This window comes from Ranitomeya variabilis, chromosome 2, assembly GCF_051348905.1.
Source record: "Ranitomeya variabilis isolate aRanVar5 chromosome 2, aRanVar5.hap1, whole genome shotgun sequence".
NCBI classification, from domain to species: Eukaryota; Metazoa; Chordata; class Amphibia; order Anura; family Dendrobatidae; genus Ranitomeya; species Ranitomeya variabilis.
This window is the reverse complement of record NC_135233.1, coordinates 769,759,426-769,779,543: the sequence shown is the minus strand read 5'-3', so window position 1 is coordinate 769,779,543 and position 20,118 is coordinate 769,759,426.

Below are 20,118 nucleotides of genomic sequence, written 5' to 3'. Positions count from 1 at the left end.
CTCCTGAAAGTCTTCCCTTGAGTCATAACATCACACTTCGTACAATTACCACATCTAAAGAAGCCCAGAGGTCTTCTGTCTAGCCACGTCCCTGGTTTTGGTGGTCTCTGGTATAGGCTATGTACCAGGCGGTCCCCTATCCTTCCCCACAGTTCCATTGGGAACTGAGATCCATTTTGTTTAGAGCGAAGGACATAGGCTTGGTTGATAATAAAGAATTCACATTCATGCTCCCTAAACATCCACAAGTGGCCACATTTTACTGTCTACCAAAGATACATAAGGGCTTTTTCTCCTTAATAGGAGGTCAGTTTTGTTTGGTATAGACGGTATGACACGGGGAAAGTGTATATACTGATACTATTCTGTGACCGTTTGTTTTGTCCCTGCCATCCTCTATTCGGGATACCATGGATGTGTTGTGGAGACTGGAGGATGTGGTGGTCCCGGACAATACTTTTTTAAGCAAGTTAAGACGTCGAGGTGTTGTACAGCTCAATACCCCATGACAAGGGGTGTTTGACTGTTCAACACTTTTTTAGAACAAGAGCTATGCATTTATGACCTCATAATGCGTTCGTGATGAAGTTGCTTAACTTTGTGCTCAGACAGAACTTTTTTCTGTTTCATGGGCGTGTCTTCCACCAGGTCAGGGGTACGGCTATAGGAAGACCTCACGCTCCAACATATGCAAACTTATTCTTTGGTTGGTGGGAGGAAAGAATCATCTTTTCTCATGGCTTTGGAAGATGGATTGATTCCATCTTAGTATTGCTACGTTTCATCAACGACATCATCATTCTTTGGACAGGCAGCGTTGAAGATTTTGTGGAGTTCATGCAGCCATTGAATAACAATGACACTGATTTGAGGGTTATCTCTGAGATGCAAAAGAATGAGGTCTGATTTCCTGACCTTAAAATTACAAAGCAAATGAATGGTACTTTGTCAACTAGTATCTATAGAAAGGCAACCGCGACCAATAATCTTTTAAGATGAGAGAGAAACCACCCAACTCCCCTTAAAAGAGGCATCCCCACTGGGCAATTTTACGCCTCAGGAGGAATTGCTCCTCATTACAGGATTTCAATAAACAGGCGAATGAACTCAATGGAAAGTTCCGAAGAGGTAGAAATCTCTAGGACCACCTGAGAAACCTAGGTCTACTTGGCTGGATCGAACTTCCCTTAAAGGGACCTATAGTTGTGGGACATGCAAGGCCTGAGAATATATAGTTCGTGGATAAGAATTTATAAGTGCATCCACCAATTGGAGATGTCAATGCAGAGATTTTATCAACTGCAAATCGCAATGTCTTGTTTATTTGATTACCTGTCTCTGTCCTGCCAATTATGTAGGCAAGACAATACGTCAGTTTCGCAGACGTATTCTTGAACACGTCTGCGATATCAACTAAAGGCAGGTAAAGCCTGTTGCCAAACGTATGGTCACATCATGGAGGTGATGGTAGATGTCTCCGTGTTCAAGGCATTTAGATTGTTTGACCATCTGCGAGAAAGGGTGATTTTGATAATAGGGTGTTATGCAAGGAGGCTAAATGCATATTTTGGATTAATAGTGTTAAACCTTTTGTCCTGATGCCATATCATTTATACCTTTTATATAAGTCTCCTTCCGAATCTACTTCGTTCCACCCCCACCCTACTGTGGTCTGAAGTTCCAGGGGTATTTGTACAGTACCCCTTTTTCATACCCCTGTGTGGACTATTCTGTCAATAGGTGTCCAGTTTGATGTTTCCACTTTTCTGGTAGCATGATGAATAATTGCATGTTGTTTGGCTTTTCTGCCTCCCTTGTGTTTGTTTTTATTTAGTCCTGTAAATCAGTGGGTATATTTGTTCTTCTTTCCTTTTCCCATGCCATTTAACAGCTGTTTGTGGACCATGATGTATACGTAAGACCGGACCGCGGGTACCTGTACCGAGCCGGGTCCGGAACTGTTGAGGCTGCCTCCCTTGTTGCTTGGGGGAAGAAATGAGGAGCAGGACTGACCTCATGACCTGGGTAGGAAGGGCAGCTTGAAAAGCAAAGCGCACTCAGCAGCGGGCAGTTTGGTGGAAATCAGCCGCTGCACGCAGCCGGGTGAGCAGCGTGCTCTGTCCTCTGAGCACCGACTCCGCAACTGGCTGTGTTGTTTGGTCTCCGCCACCTCTAGCGGGACCGCTGCAGAGAGAAGTGCCGTGCGTTCAGAAGCGCTGTACGCTCAGGAGCTGCCAGAAACAGTAGTGCCTTATGCTCCGTGACTGCAAGTACCACGCATGTGCAGAGGAGAGAAAGCCGAATACCGGACAGAATTTTGTAGCCTAAGGCTACTTTCACACTTGCGTTTTCTGCTGTCCGTCGTTGTACAGCAAAATGACGTATCGACGGACGTCACGAAAATGACTTTTTCCCGGACTTGAAAATCCTTCCGGGCATGCTCAGAGGGGAAAAACGTGATACATCGCTGGATTCGTGTGTGTGACGGTCAGCGATGGATCCTGCATCCATAGGCTTCCATTGTAGCCGACGACGGGCAACGCAGGATGCGTCGCTGACCGATTTTCCGACGTGCACAAAAAACATTCCTATGAACGTTTTCTCTGCACGACGGATCCAGTGCACGACGGATGAAACGGATGGCATCCGTCACAATCCGTCGCTAATACATGTCTATGGGAAAATGCAGGATACTGCATTCACAAAAAACAACAGATTGTGACGGATTCAAAAAAACGCAAGTGTGAAAGTAGCCTAACTTGCCACTTGCTTTCCACCCATTTATATTTGACTCTGAGAGTGCCGCGGCCTTGTTTGTTTCGGCCGCATGTGCTTATGGACTTGGGGCTCAGCGGAAGGTACCGGAGACCGACCACTGCCGCCAGAAGATGGACCATCGCTTAAAGGACCCCAACTGAGGACATCGCCCGGCCCGCTGCCGGTTCTACAACTTTTCCTCCTATAGGATTATCTGCTGCAGAGGACCATACAGGACACGATAAGTTCTTTCATTGGACTGCTATTGTTTTACAGTTGCTACCCCTATTATCCCTCCTTTAGTCATTAACCTCCCTGCGGGGAGTGAATTCATTGTTTATTAAATTGTTATATCTTGTTAACCCTTGCTTTGCCTCTTGTCTGTCACTGCATCCTGCAACATGCTTACATACTGTATATATGGAGTCCGGTTCAGAATCTCTACTGTTATGTTAGTCCTACCATCGCTAGAATAACTTACCAGATAATTCACTTTTGGTACGATGCTGTCTATATGTATGTATGTGATTAGAAGGTACAGTGGTTATATATTACACCATATATAACACCATATGGGCATAAATTATACTTATAAATTATACTTATGTGCTAGATTTCTGAGGCACAGCATTATTATTTGATGGTTTAATTTATCTATGCGCAACATGTTTATCCCTATCAGGTTGGTAGGGTGTGATGGTCCTTGTAATTGCACATGGAAAATACGTCGAATTTGTTTTTTGTAATTTGCCGTGGTGCTTAAATTAACACCTACTTATATGTAGCTAACTAAAACAACTGAGAATATAGATTAGTACCTCCGATTTGTTGTTGGTTGCTTTGGACCTGTGTACCGCCTTTTCAGCTCTATCATTGGCTATGCGAGCCAAGCCCCTGATGGACACATCATGAGGGAATCCCACTTTTGGAGACTCAATTGGTGACCATTCAACCAATTAGAAGGTGGCCGGGTTTCGTGTCATCAGTGGACGTTGCCGAGTCTTTACATAACCGGCGTTTTAGTGGCACCATATGTTAAACATTCAGGTACGAGCAGGATGCATAGAGAGCGTCCTGCATGTCTGTGTATCGGGGGAGATAAATAATTATGAGCTTTTGAAGCACCCGATGTAGAGAGAATCACTGATGCTATCAGGCTCGGACTGGCCCACAGGGTAACAGGGGAATCCCCCGGTGGGCCCCTGTGTAGATCTTGGCCCCCAACCCCACTGTATAGGCAGTACTTGGCATAATTCACTTGATTCACTCTGTACAGAACAAAGCAGCATCTCATCATTCATTAACCACGCTACCCAGTTTATTATTATATAGATATATAGGTAAATTTGTGAACGAAGGTAGTATAATATTTTCATGCAGTTGAAAAGTGGGCGCCCCAAAGTCAATGTTATTGGTGGGCCCTTGTCACCCTAGTCAGACACTGGTTGTAGTGCTTGCACAAGTGCTGTGACTCGTTCTAACAGCATTTGTGCTGATCTTTATAGGGTGTGAAGGGTCCCACTGATCTGATAATACTGGCCTATTCTAAGTATCAATAATCTAAACCTCAAGGCACCGAGTCAGAAATTACTGGTGGCAGATTACTGCTACAGTATTTATTCTGTAAAATTGTGAATGCAGCTGTTGGCTATTATCAGCCTGTAATCGATGATGAGTATAGGATAGAGTAAAGAAATATTAGATCATTTTCACTCATCCTATATTCTCATAGTGTTCTATCCATTATAAACAAGTACTCATTATAGTCTATGGGCATGCTCACATGTCCAGCTTTTTTATAGATAAATTGACGCTATCCATGTGGCATCATAATGCTGTCCACTTTTCAATGTCAAATAGGTAGAAGTTGGAAACTGTTGATCTTTTTCAATCCTTTCAAACAAAAACCACACTTATGGTAAAAATGTACATCGTGACCAAAAAAAATGACAAAAATCGTTTAAAAATCATTGACCAAAATGTATCCATATAAGGGGATAGATATGATTTCTCATTGCAGTTCTTGAAGAGAAACACATCTTATGAGCCCAGTTTCATACGTTAACCGGACATCTAAGTAAACTCTAGAAGAAAAGCTATAATATCTGACGGCATCACATAATGTGTCAACAGAAGGAAACTACATTTTAAAACTCACTCTTAATATATTGCAATCATCATATTATACAGCACTGTGTACTTACAATTGCTCATTTTTCCCTTCTTCCCAGTTAATTATCTTCTTTTCTATTAGGTCTATGATATCACGTGAGTAAAAACAGACTAGCTGAATCCTTCTAAGCTCTATGTAGAAACAGGAAAGCCTCTCTTCCCTGCATGAGTCATCATTAGAACTACAATTCTACATCATGTGATATAGAGCTAATGGAAAAGAGAAGAATTAGCTGGGTAGAAAAGCAAAATGAGCTATTGTAAGTACACAGTTATATACAATGTGATGATTGCAATATACTGTGTTAAGAGGAAAAAAACTTTCAAAAAAGTTTCCTGAATAAATGAGATTCCATGCTGTCAACATAGCATTTTTGGTGCCATCAGGACACTATGTAGGTCTGTTACTGTTTTACCAATTGCATTTCTTGCATCGATGAAGTAACTCTGGATGGGTGCTTTATGTACCTGATTTAAATGCATGGAGTAATTCAATTCCCCTGTGTTACACCCTTCCCAATTTGCTGTTCAGGAAGAAGGCACTGATGCCTCTTGCCCACAACCTGCAGTTGCACAGACACAACAGTCAGCAACCACATCCAGTCCAACTTTCAGTTGTCCCTTGTCAGTATATATGTCTGTTCACAAATTGTTAGTTAGATGGGGCATATATATTTGTTAGCACTTTACATTGTCCGGTGCTGGACAAAGACTATTGCTGGCTTTTAGAGGCTCCTAAAGGAGACTTGTGTCTCTTTATTAAACTGTTGCTTCCCTTACATTTTCTAAATTTTGGTTGAAAAAAAATGGTGATGGGGTATTGCCCAGTTTCTGTACATTTTAAGCAGCTCTTAGGCTGCCGACAGACTAGCAGTATTTGGTCAGTATTTTACATCAGCATTTGTAAGCCAAAACCAGGAGTGGGTGATAAAAGCAGAAGTGGTGCATATGTTTCTATTATACTTTTCCTCTAATTGTTCCACTCCTGGTTTTGGCTTACAAATACTGATGTAAAATACTGTTCAAATACTTCTAGTGTGACGTCAGTCTAAGAGTCTGGGTTAGCCACTAGAAGGGGGCATTAAAGTAAACAGAGATGAGAGATAGGAACTCAGGAACAGTAATAGTTAACTTAGGAGAAGCCAACTGTGGGTAAGACAGGAGGATTCCCTGGTTTCGGGTCAGTGAGGCTAGGGAGCCCAGGCAGGTCGGTTGGGCCTGGGGGCCCCCAGCTAAGCAGGGGGCCCCGTAATGTTAAGTGTGAAGCCCAGTCGTCCAGGACAGCAGAAGTGAGAGCAGCAGGACAGCAGAAGTGAGAGCAGCAGAAGTGAGAGCAGAGGTGATAGCAGAAGTCACCACAGAACAGAAACGCAGGTCACTCCAAAATGTGGCAGCTTTCTACTTGGGCAGATGCGCTTATATCTGTGCAAAGCAGACAAGGGAACCCCTGAACGTTGCGAAGCTGAACAGGGAGTACGCTGCAGTACCGGTCAAGAAGGGACAAACCGGGTACAACCTAAAGGACATAGGGAAGAGCACAGAGAAAGTGAAGGATGTGAACTGTGCAGAACTCTGTGTTGATGCTGTAACTGATGTGGATGTGCTGCAATTGGAAACAAGCAAAGTTCTACATTTTAAGTTGGAACTGGACTGTGTCTCTTTATGTGAAGAAGTGTCCCTGTGTCTAAGGGAGGCCTCTGAAAACCAGGCAAGTGAGACAGTTGGACTATATATATGTGATGCGAGTAGTCAGGGCACGCTAAAGCAGACACCTATGTGGGCCATGACTACGGCCCTGGCTGCTGCTCACAATACAGCGCTTAGTCATATCTGTGGATTGTCAATTATTTCAGGGTATAACAGCCGGCCGGAGGCAAGAGCAAGACATGTTCTCTGTAACCACATAGACCACGAGGATCACTGACAAAGGACACCCCTATATTCCTTAGTATTCTTCAAGGTACCATATCAAAATGTTTTGTTTTGGGTTTTTTGTGCACTTTTTTCTTAGCTGGACAATCTCATAATTTAGACCACAAATTCTCTCCAATTGGCAGCAGACTTGTCTCTCATCCCCCGTCTCACAATCTGTGAAATTACCCTCTAAGGCTATGTTTCTACGATGAGTATTTGGTCACATTTTGACGCTGTAGATTTCCTGCAGAATTTCATTCTTCAACTTGCCAGATTAGGTTATTTGTGTTTCTTCGTTGCCTTTTGAGTGTGGCAAGTGAGACAGTTGGACTATATATATGTGATGCGAGTAGTCAGGGCACGCTAAAGCAGACACCTATGTGGGCCATGACTACGGCCCTGGCTGCTGCTCACAATACAGCGCTTAGTCATATCTGTGGATTGTCAATTATTGCAGGGTATAACAGCCGGCCGGAGGCAAGAGCAAGACATGTTCTCTGTAACCACATAGACCACGAGGATCACTGACAAAGGACACCCCTATATTCCTTAGTATTCTTCAAGGTACCATATCAAAATGTTTTGTTTTGGGTTTTTTGTGCACTTTTTTCTTAGCTGGACAATCTCATAATTTAGACCACAAATTCTCTCCAATTGGCAGCAGACTTGTCTCTCATCCCCCGTCTCACAATCTGTGAAATTACCCTCTAAGGCTATGTTTCTACGATGAGTATTTGGTCACATTTTGACGCTGTAGATTTCCTGCAGAATTTCATTCTTCAACTTGCCAGATTAGGTTATTTGTGTTTCTTCGTTGCCTTTTGAGTGTTTTTTACATGTTTTTGTTGCATTTTTTTTTCAGTTTCGCTCTTGCTTCTTGTTGAATATAATTTTTTAATTAAAATTACTTTGTTTTGTAATCTTCCTGTTTGCTGTGAGCTTTGATAATGCTTTATTGATAATGTTATGGGTGCATGTGGATTACATCCATTTTTTTGCTGCTGAAATGTATTAAAAACCCATATGAATTTTTTATATGCGAATATTCGGCATCTCATTAATTAAAGTGTATGGGGAAATCCCGCAAATAAAACACATATAATTTGCAAGATTTAAAAAATTCAACACACCTCAATTTTTGTAGTATTAAAACAAGTAAGCAAGTCCAAGAATAGTAAAGGATCTAGCTTCCAGAATATAATTTTTAAATATATAATCAATTAAAAAAAGTGAAAAAATATACAAACTTTGCAAAAGGTTGAAGTGAACCCTCTCTATAAGAACCAACGCGTTTCAAATGTTACAACGTTCCTATTCCTGGTTTGAAATGCGTCGGTTTTTCGAAGGGTATTCAGAAAGTGAAATCTCTGTTCCCCTGTACTTACACACTCTCCAGGGCTGAATCTCTGGTGCCACCCATGGTATCTGTTATTGTCTGCAGCGCTGACTTCACATCGTCAGCGCTGCAGACAATTAGTGAGCTCAACAGATAATGATGTCAAGTCATGCAGAGTCACTGAGCTAAGTTACTGACTGCAGCGCTGTCATCGATGTAATGATGAAGTCAGTAAGGATTTACAGCACTTTTACATGGCGATATTTTGCATCAGTATTTGTTAACAGACTCCAGGAGTGGATCCAAAACACAGAAGAGCTGAAAGTCATTCAGTTATTATTTTTCTCGGTGTTTGCTCCTGACAAATACTGATGTAAAATACTGGCCAAAATACTCACTGTGTGAATGAGGCGAGGAAGCTGCTTGTAATCCTGCTGTAATATAAGTCCTTCTTCCAATGATGAGTGCACACTTATGCTACGTTCACATTTGCGTTGCGTCGGGCGCAGCCGCGGCGACGCATGCGTCATGCGCCCCTATATTGTGTTGTCTAGCGTTTTGTGACGCATGCGTCATTTTTGGCGCAACTGTCAGGGCGCAGACAAAGCTGCATGATGCAGTTTTTTGGCGTCAAAAAAATGAACGCATGCGTCACAAAACGCTGCATTATGCATGCGTTGTGCATGCGTTGTGCGTTGCGTCGCCGACGCTGCGCGCAACAACGCAAATGTGAACGTAGCATAACTTGTCTTCTCTGCTCCATGATATTCAGCAGAGCAGGAGCAACATCTGGGGCAAAACTGTGGCAGGCAGATGTCCGGCCCTATGACACAGTGACATGTGATGGACCCCGACTCCCAAACAAAATGAATCACACAGACGGGCAAAAATACACGAAGCATTGTAATTAGGTGTCAAACGTTCTCAATTTTATTTACATTCACATGAGACCAAAAATGGCACAACTCCCGACTCACGAAGAGTCACCCTCCAGCACTCAGGAGAGGAAAAAACCCCTGTGGTGGAAACCTCTAGGAAACCATGGCTGGAGGATCGCTCTTCCCTTGGGCTTAGAGAGTTAGTGTCGATATAACAGATGTAACAAGTTTTAACATTTGTACATTTTTTCAGATTTACAGAGAACGACATAACAAATATAGACTATAAATGTTATAAACCGGATGTGGGAGAGATCTGGCTGCGATATCGGTCACCACATTCATTGTTAGACCCAATTTAGTTGATCTGATTGCCCAGATGGATGAACCATTTCTTCCTTACAGATCCAGGTCCAGCTCTCATAAATTTAGACGTTTGGTTACAGGGATTGTTCATAATGGATAACCCCTAATAGAAATACCCCCTCCCCCCTTCTCCCATCCCAATTTATCACCCATTAAAGTCATAGGTGCTTCCATGAACTCCCAAAGGAGAGCAGCTCTTTGTAGAGGGTAACTGAAGGGGATCCTGGGCTGAGGACCCCCCTTGGTTACCTTCCCATGCTCTGGGGTGCCTAAAGCAGACAAACCCTTTCCCTGCTAGAACCTCCAAATTTCACCAAGGTCGGCACATTACGTGGGGTGGTCAAGCTCAACATCCTCAGGCACATCAATAATGGCGTTGATTGTGTTAGCGCGGCCTTCTATTATGGAATCTTCTTTATCACACTTGTTTATGACCTCATAACAGTTGTCATGGTTACTGCAGGGGCTATTACTGATGCAGGACCCAAGTATTAACCCTTTCATCATTGGTAATTCACTTCATTATACTGGCAAATAACTACACTTCTTACCAAGCAGGCGCCTATCATTATGGCTTCCCTTAGGCACTATAAGAAATACAGATTAAACGTGCAAGTGTTTCAGGAGTCTTTTGCACTTTTTAAATCCAGAGATTGGATTTATAGCTAACACTTTACACAGAAAAAAATAAGGGAAAATTACTTGTAAAATAATATTATAGGGAATTATATTTCAAGCATTTTCCTAAAGTACAGTTCACTGTTGTGAATTTGGATTCTGGGCTCCCCCGGTGGCCGCTTGTGGAATTGGACTTGTCATCCTCTTTCCTGTTTCACCTGGTTCCATCAGTAGTGGGTGTCGCTATTTAAGCTCATTTCTCTGGTGGTTTCTTGCCGGTCAACAATGTTATCTGATGCCTCTCAGTGCTTGTTCCTGCTTCTAGACAACTACTAGATAAGTTGGACTTCTGTCCATGTTTTGTTTTGCCTATTTGTTCCAGTTCACAGCTGAAGTTTTGTTACTGTGTCTGGAAAGCTCTCGTTGATCAGGGATTGCTACTCTGGCGTTATGAGTTAATGCCAGAGTTTAAGGTAATCTCTGGATGGTGTTTTGTTAGTGTTTTTCTGCTGACCATGAAAGTATACTATCTGTCTTCTGCTATCTAGTAAGCGGACCTCAAATTTGCTAAGACTATTTTCCTGCTGCGTTTGTTGTTTCATCTGAACTCACCGTCATTATATGTGGGGGGCTACTGTCTTCTTTGGATTATTTCTCTAGAGGTGAGCCAGGTCTTATATTTCCCTCTGCTAGCTATTTAGGTCTTAGGCCAGAGCTGGGCATCTAGCGATAAATAGGAAATGCTACCTGGCTATTTCTAGTTGCGCGGCAGGCTTAGTTCATGGTCAGTATAGTTCCATCTTCCGAGAGCTTGTCCCTCTATAGGCTTGCTATGATCTCTGCCTGCAGAGATCATGACAGTTTGACCGGCCTGTAAAGTGTTAAAGACCCAGGTTGAGAAAGGAGAGTTATAAGAAGTCTGCTGGAATTTTTTTTTTTTTTTTTTTTTTTTTTCCTCCAGTCTGCCTTGCTGCAGTCTTTTTTCTCTCTCTCCTCCTAATCTCTGTATGCTCTGTGTGCACCTGACAATAATGGATCTCCAGAGTGTAACTGCGGGTTTGAATAATCTCATCACGAAAGTACAAAATTTACAAGATTTTGTGGTACATGCTCCGGTATCTGAGCCGAGAATTCCTTTGCCGGAGTTCTTCACAGGGAATAGAGCTAGCTTCCAGAATTTCCGAAATAATTGTAAGCTTTATTTGTCCCTGAAGTCTCGTTCAGCTGGAGACCCTGCTCAGCAGGTTAGGATTGTGATTTCCTTGCTCAGGGGTGACCCTCAAGATTGGGCCTTCTCATTGCCAGCAGGGGATCCTGCGTTACGCGATGTGGATGCGTTTTTTCTGGCCTTGGGCTTGCTTTGTGAGGAACCTCATTTGGAACTTCAGGCAGAAAAAACTTTGATGGCACTGTCTCAGGGGCAAGACGAAGCTGAAGTTTTCTGCCAAAGATTCCGTAAATGGTCTGTGCTTACTCAGTGGAATGAGTGCGCCTTGGCGGCAACTTTCAGAGAAGGTCTCTCTGATGCCGTTAAGGATGTTATGGTGGGGTTCCCTTTGCCTGCAGGTCTGAATGAGTCCATGACAATGGCTATTCAGATTGATAGGCGTCTGCGGGAGCGCAAACCGGTGCACCATCTGGCGGTGTCTATGGAAAAGACGCCAGAAAGTATGCAGTGTGATAGAATTCTGTCCAGGAGCGAGCGACAGAATTTTAGACGGAAGAATGGATTGTGTTTCTATTGTGGGGATTCTACTCATGTTATATCAGCATGCTCTAGGCGTACAAAGAAGCTTGATAAGTCTGTTTCCATTGGCACCATTCAGTCTAAGTTTATTTTGTCTGTAACCCTGATTTGTTCTTTGTCATCCATTGCCACGGACGCCTATGTTGACTCTGGCGCCGCTCTGAGTCTTATGGATTGGTCCTTTGCCAATCGTTGTGGTTTTGATTTAGAGCCTTTGGAGACTCTTATTCCTCTGAAGGGGATTGACTCCACCCCATTGGCTAATAATAAACCACAATACTGGACACAAGTAACCATGCGTATCAATCCGGATCACCAGGAGATTATTCGTTTCCTGGTGCTGTATAATTTACATGACGATTTGGTACTGGGATTGCCATGGTTGCAGTCTCACAACCCAGTCTTGGACTGGAGAGCAATGTCTGTGTTGAGCTGGGGATGTAAGGGTATTCATGGGGACGTACCTTTGGTTTCTATTTCGTCGTCCATTCCCTCTGAAGTCCCTGAGTTCCTCTCTGATTATCAAGACGTCTTTGACGAACCCAAGCTTGGGTCGTTACCTCCGCACCGTGAGTGCGATTGTGCCATAGATTTGATACCGGGTTGTAAATATCCAAAGGGTCGTTTGTTTAATTTGTCTGTGCCGGAACATGCTGCTATGCGGGAATATATAAAGGAGTCTTTGGAAAAGGGACATATTCGTCCATCTTCTTCTCCCTTGGGAGCTGGGTTTTTCTTTGTCTCAAAAAAAGACGGCTCTTTGAGACCATGTATTGATTATCGGCTTCTGAATAAGATCACTGTTAAGTATCAATACCCATTGCCATTGCTTACTGATTTGTTTGCTCGTATAGAGGGTGCTAAGTGGTTCTCTAAAATTGATCTTCGTGGGGCGTATAATTTGGTGCGGATCAGGCAGGGGGATGAGTGGAAGACCGCATTTAATACTCCCGAGGGCCACTTTGAGTATTTGGTCATGCCTTTTGGTCTTTCTAATGCCCCTTCAGTTTTCCAGTCTTTTATGCATGATATTTTCCGCGATTTTCTGGATAAATTTATGATAATATATCTGGATGATATTCTGATTTTTTCTGATGACTGGGACTCTCATGTCCAGCAGGTCAGGAGAGTTTTTCAGGTTCTGCGGTCTAATTCTTTATGTGTGAAGGGGTCTAAGTGCGTTTTTGGGGTCCAGAAAATTTCCTTTTTGGGGTATATTTTTTCTCCCTCTTCCATTGAGATGGATCCCGTCAAGGTGCAAGCTATTTCTGACTGGACTCAGCCCTCCTCTCTTAAGGGTCTTCAGAGATTTTTGGGCTTTGCCAACTTTTACCGCCGATTTATTGCTGGTTTTTCGGATGTCGTTAAACCACTGACTGATTTGACCAGACAAGGCGCTGATGTTGCTAATTGGTCCCCTCATGCTGTAGAGGCCTTTCGGGAGCTTAAGCGCCGTTTTGCCTCTGCCCCTGTGTTGCGTCAGCCTGATGTGAATCTGCCTTTTCAGGTTGAGGTTGACGCTTCGGAGATCGGAGCTGGGGCAGTGTTGTCGCAGAAAGGTTCCGACTGCTCCGTCATTAGGCCTTGTGCCTTCTTTTCTCGCAAATTTTCGCCCGCAGAGCGGAATTATGATGTTGGGAATCGGGAGCTTTTGGCCATGAAGTGGGCGTTTGAGGAGTGGCGCCATTGGCTCGAGGGGGCTAGGCATCAGGTGGTGGTATTGACTGACCACAAAAATTTGATTTATCTTGAGACTGCCAGACGCCTGAATCCTAGACAGGCGCGCTGGTCTTTATTTTTTTCTCGCTTTAATTTTGTGGTGTCATACCTACCGGGTTCTAAGAATGTTAAGGCAGATGCCCTTTCTAGGAGTTTTGACCCGGACTCTCCTGGTAATTCTGAACCCACAGGTATCCTTAGGGAGGGAGTAATTTTGTCGGCCGTTTCTCCTGATCTGCGGCGGTCCTTGCAAGAGTTTCAGGCGGATAGACCGGATCGTTGTCCGCCTGATAGACTGTTTGTTCCGGATGATTGGACCAGCAGAGTCATCTCTGAGGTACATTCTTCTGCATTGGCAGGTCATCCCGGAATTTTTGGTACCAGGGATTTGGTGGCAAGATCCTTCTGGTGGCCTTCCCTGTCACGAGATGTGCGAGTCTTTGTGCAGTCATGTGACGTTTGTGCTCGGGCCAAGTCTTGTAGTTCTCGGGCTAGCGGACTGCTGTTGCCCTTGCCTATTCCTAAGAGGCCTTGGACACACATCTCGATGGATTTTATTTCAGATCTGCCTGTTTCCCAGAAGATGTCTGTCATCTGGGTGGTCTGTGACCGTTTCTCTAAAATGGTCCATTTGGTTCCTCTGCCCAAGTTGCCTTCTTCTTCTGAGTTGGTTCCTCTGTTTTTTCAGAATGTTGTCCGATTGCACGGTATTCCTGAGAATATTGTTTCTGACAGAGGTACCCAATTTGTGTCTAGATTTTGGCGGGCATTCTGTGCTAGGATGGGCATAGATTTGTCTTTTTCATCTGCTTTTCACCCTCAGACTAATGGCCAGACCGAGCGGACTAATCAGACCCTTGAGACATATCTGAGGTGTTTTGTCTCTGCTGACCAGGATGATTGGGTTGCTTTTTTGCCATTGGCAGAGTTCGCCCTCAATAATCGGGCCAGTTCTTCCACCTTGGTGTCCCCGTTTTTCTGTAATTCGGGGTTTCACCCTCGATTTTCCTCCGGTCAGGTGGAATCCTCGGATTGTCCTGGAGTGGATGCGGTGGTGGAGAGATTGCATCACATCTGGGGGCAGGTTATGGACAATTTGAAGTTGTCCCAGGAGAAGACTCAGCGTTTTGCCAACCGTCATCGTCGTGTTGGTTCTCGGCTTTGTGTTGGAGATTTAGTGTGGTTGTCTTCTCGTTTTGTCCCTATGAGGGTCTCTTCTCCTAAGTTTAAACCTCGGTTCATCGGCCCTTATAGAATATTGGAGATTCTTAATCCTGTTTCTTTCCGTTTGGACCTCCCTGCGTCCTTTTCCATTCATAACGTTTTTCATCGGTCGTTATTGCGCAGGTATGAGGTACCTGTTGTACCTTCAGTTGAGCCTCCTGCTCCGGTGTTGGTTGAGGGTGAGTTGGAGTACGTTGTGGAGAAAATTTTGGACTCTCGTGTTTCCAGACGGAAACTCCAGTATCTGGTCAACTGGAAGGGTTACGGCCAGGAGGATAATTCTTGGGTCAATGCATCTGATGTTCATGCTTCTGATCTTGTTCGTGCCTTCCATAGGGCTCATCCTGGTCGCCCTGGTGGATCTGGTGAGGGTTCGGTGCCCCCTCCTTGAGGGGGGGGTACTGTTGTGAATTTGGATTCTGGGCTCCCCCGGTGGCCGCTTGTGGAATTGGACTTGTCATCCTCTTTCCTGTTTCACCTGGTTCCATCAGTAGTGGGTGTCGCTATTTAAGCTCATTTCTCTGGTGGTTTCTTGCCGGTCAACAATGTTATCTGATGCCTCTCAGTGCTTGTTCCTGCTTCTAGACAACTACTAGATAAGTTGGACTTCTGTCCATGTTTTGTTTTGCCTATTTGTTCCAGTTCACAGCTGAAGTTTTGTTACTGTGTCTGGAAAGCTCTCGTTGATCAGGGATTGCTACTCTGGCGTTATGAGTTAATGCCAGAGTTTAAGGTAATCTCTGGATGGTGTTTTGTTAGTGTTTTTCTGCTGACCATGAAAGTATACTATCTGTCTTCTGCTATCTAGTAAGCGGACCTCAAATTTGCTAAGACTATTTTCCTGCTGCGTTTGTTGTTTCATCTGAACTCACCGTCATTATATGTGGGGGGCTACTGTCTTCTTTGGATTATTTCTCTAGAGGTGAGCCAGGTCTTATATTTCCCTCTGCTAGCTATTTAGGTCTTAGGCCAGAGCTGGGCATCTAGCGATAAATAGGAAATGCTACCTGGCTATTTCTAGTTGCGCGGCAGGCTTAGTTCATGGTCAGTATAGTTCCATCTTCCGAGAGCTTGTCCCTCTATAGGCTTGCTATGATCTCTGCCTGCAGAGATCATGACAGTTCACATAATTACATAGGTTGAAAAAAGACCTAGGACCATCAAGAAGATTAATTATAATTAAATGTCATGTTTTGTTAAAAAAGCATCCAGACCTTTTTTAAATGTTGTTATAGTAACTGCCATTACTAGCTCTTGTAGTCGGCATTCCAGTCTGATTGCTCTCACTGTAAAGAACCCTTTCCTATTTAGCTGCCATAATTGTCTTTCCTCCACGTGTAACAAACAGGCTCAGACTGGCCCACAGGATAATAGGGGAATCCCCCGGTCGTCCCCTGTGTAGATCTGGGCCCCCAACCCCACTGTATGGGCAGTACTTGGCATAATTTCAACATCCCCATTGCTTCTCCCCTCTTCCCATCTGCTTCTCACCTTTTATCTCTAAGGCTACGTTCACATTTGCGGTCAGCGCCGCAGCGTCGGGCGCCGCAGCGGCGCCGCATGCGTCATGCGCCCCTATACTTAACATGGGGGCGCATGGACATGCGTTGTGCTGCGTTTTGCGCCGCATGGCCGCAAGCGTTGGACGCAAGAAACGCTTCAAGTTGCATTTTTTTTGCGTCCAACTTGCGGGCAAAAACGACGCATGCGGCGCAAAACGCAGCGTTTTAGCGTGCGTTTTGCCGCGTTTTTGTTTGCGTTGTGCGCTGCGGCGCCGACGCTGCGGCGCACAACGCAAATGTGAACGTAGCCTTACCTCCTCTTTTGGCCTCTCGCAGCATACTAACTCTCCAACGCATGAAGATGGAAACTCCCTCGACTTGGTCTTCTCCTGACTTTGCTCAGTGGATGATTTCACAAACTCCCCTCTCCCGCTCTCTGACCACAACCTTCTTTCATTCTCTATCAAGAACTGTCATCCCGCTCAGGTCACCCCCACTTTCCACACTTATAGAAACATACAGGCCATTAACACCCAGAAACTTATGAAGAACTTGCAGTCCTCATTGGCCCCAATATCCTCCATCTCATGTCCTGATTCTGCTCTGAAGCATTACAATGAAACCCTGCAAAGTGCCCTGGATGAAGCTGCAGGTCCTATACATAGAACATTCAAAGAAAACCAAGAAAAAAGGGATATGCATAACACTGGGATCAACCATCAAAATAAACAACAACTTTATTAGTACAAGGCATATCAAAACAAGACATACATTTAAAAACTTTTAAAAGAAACCAGAGAACAGCATATGGCTGGTAAGCCACATGCTACCCCCCCAGACAGATGGAAATAAATGCCAATGAGCACCCCACAAAGTCTAATATCAATTACAGAACACTGCACATATATACGATTTCAAATATGCAAACTCATCCGCTGCCAGCTACACTCTATGGGCTTAAATTACAGCATTTGTACAACCTTATCAGCGCTTACAAAATGAGTATAGCACTGCCCAGGAGCCTGGGACTAGGATAACCCCATTCTAAATCACGGAATACCACGCAGAGGAAACCGTACACTTACGCAGAGGCATATAACCCAGAACCCAAAGATAAGGACAAGTCCAGGAGACCTGAGGCTCAAAAAAGTGCCGGGTAGGGATGAGAAAATGCAAAATAAGGTGCTCGTGCTGGGAGGGACTGAAGCCCCACGCGTATTGATGCTACAAGAGCGTCTTCCTCAGGGGAAAAGAGGAAGACGCTCTTGTAGCGTCGATACGCGTGGGGCTTCAGTCCCTCCCAGCACGAGCACCTTATTTTGCATTTTCTCATCCCTACCCGGCACTTTTTTGAGCCTCAGGTCTCCTGGACTTGTCCTTATCTTTGGGTTCTGGGTTATATGCCTCTGCGTAAGTGTACGGTTTCCTCTGTGTGGTATTCCTTGATTTAGAATGGGGTTATCCTAGTCCCAGGCTCCTGGGCAGTGCTATACTCATTTTGTAAGCGCTGATAAGGTTGTACGAATGCTGTAATTTAAGCCCATAGAGTGTAGCTGGCAGCGGATGAGTTTGCATATTTGAAATCGTATATATGTGTGTTATGGTTCTCAATGGCAAGAGAACATAGCCCAGCATACATAGGAACTAGCTCTTGGAAGGATGGAAACTTAAACTGACCATGAACTAAACCTGCCGCACAACTAACAGTAGCCGGGTAGCGTAGCCTGCGTTTTATCCCTAGACGCCCAGCGCCGGCCGGAGGACTAACTAATCCTGGCAGAGGAAAATATAGTCCTGGCTCACCTCTAGAGAAATTTCCCCGAAAGGCAGACAGAGGCCCCCACATATATTGGCGGTGATTTAAGATGAAAATGACAAACGTAGTATGAAAATAGGTTTAGCAAAATCGAGGTCCGCTTACTAGATAGCAGGAAGACAGAAAGGGTACTTTCATGGTCAGCTGAAAACCCTATCAATACACCATCCTGAAATTACTTTAAGACTCTAGTATTAACTCATAACATCAGAGTGGCAATTTCAGATCACAAGAGCTTTCCAGACACAGAAACGAAACTGCAGCTGTGAACTGGAACAAAATGCAAAAAACAAACAAGGACAAAAGTCCGACTTAGCTGGAAGTTGTCTGGTAGCAGGAACATGCACAGAAAGGCTTCTGATTACAATGTTGACCGGCATGGAAGTGACAGAGGAGCAAGGTTAAATAGCGACTCCCACATCCTGATGGGAACAGGTGAACAGAGAGGATGATGCACACCAGTTCAATTCCACCAGTGGCCACCGGGGGAGCCCAAAATCCAATTTCACAACAGTACCCCCCCCTCAAAGAGGGGGCACCGAACCCTCACCAGAACCACCAGGGCGATCAGGATGAGCCCTATGAAAGGCACGGACCAGATCGGAGGCATGAACATCAGAGGCAGTCACCCAAGAATTATCCTCCTGACCGTATCCCTTCCATTTGACCAGATACTGGAGTTTCCGTCTGGAAACACGGGAGTCCAAGATTTTTTCCACAACGTACTCCAACTCGCCCTCAACCAACACCGGAGCAGGAGGCTCAACGGAAGGCACAACCGGTACCTCATACCTGCGCAACAATGACCGATGAAAAACATTATGAATAGAAAAAGATGCAGGGAGGTCCAAACGGAAGGACACAGGGTTAAGAATCTCCAATATCTTGTACGGGCCGATGAACCGAGGCTTAAACTTAGGAGAAGAAACCCTCATAGGGACAAAACGAGAAGACAACCACACCAAGTCCCCGACACAAAGCCGAGGACCAACCCGACGCCGGCGGTTGGCAAAAAGCTGAGTCTTCTCCTGGGACAACTTCAAATTGTCCACCACCTGCCCCCAAATCTGATGCAACCTCTCCACCACAGCATCCACTCCAGGACAATCCGAAGATTCCACCTGACCGGAGGAAAATCGAGGATGAAACCCCGAATTACAGAAAAAAGGAGACACCAAGGTGGCAGAGCTGGCCCGATTATTGAGGGCAAACTCCGCTAAAGGCAAAAAAGCAACCCAATCATCCTGATCTGCAGACACAAAACACCTCAAATATGTCTCCAAAGTCTGATTCGTCCGCTCGGTCTGGCCATTAGTCTGAGGATGGAAAGCAGACGAGAAAGACAAATCTATGCCCATCCTAGCACAGAATGCCCGCCAAAATCTAGACACGAATTGGGTTCCTCTGTCAGAAACGATATTCTCCGGAATACCATGCAAACGAACCACATTTTGAAAAAACAGAGGAACCAACTCGGAAGAAGAAGGCAACTTAGGCAGGGGAACCAAATGGACCATCTTAGAGAAACGGTCACACACCACCCAGATGACAGACATCTTCTGAGAAACAGGAAGATCCAAAATAAAATCCATCGAGATGTGCGTCCAAGGCCTCTTCGGGATAGGCAAGGGCAACAACAATCCACTAGCCCGAGAACAACAAGGCTTGGCCCGAGCACAAACGTCACAAGACTGCACAAAGCCTCGTACATCTCGTGACAGGGAAGGCCACCAGAAGGACCTTGCCACCAAATCCCTGGTACCAAAGATTCCAGGATGACCTGCCAACGCAGAAGAATGAACCTCAGAAATGACTTTACTGGTCCAATCATCAGGAACAAACAGTCTACCAGGTGGGCAACGATCAGGTCTATCCGCCTGAAAATCCTGCAAGGCCCGCCGCAGGTCTGGAGAAACGGCAGACAATATCACTCCATCCTTAAGGATACCTGTAGGTTCAGAATTACCAGGGGAGTCAGGCTCAAAACTCCTAGAAAGGGCATCCGCCTTAACATTCTTAGAACCCGGTAGGTATGACACCACAAAATTAAACCGAGAGAAAAACAACGA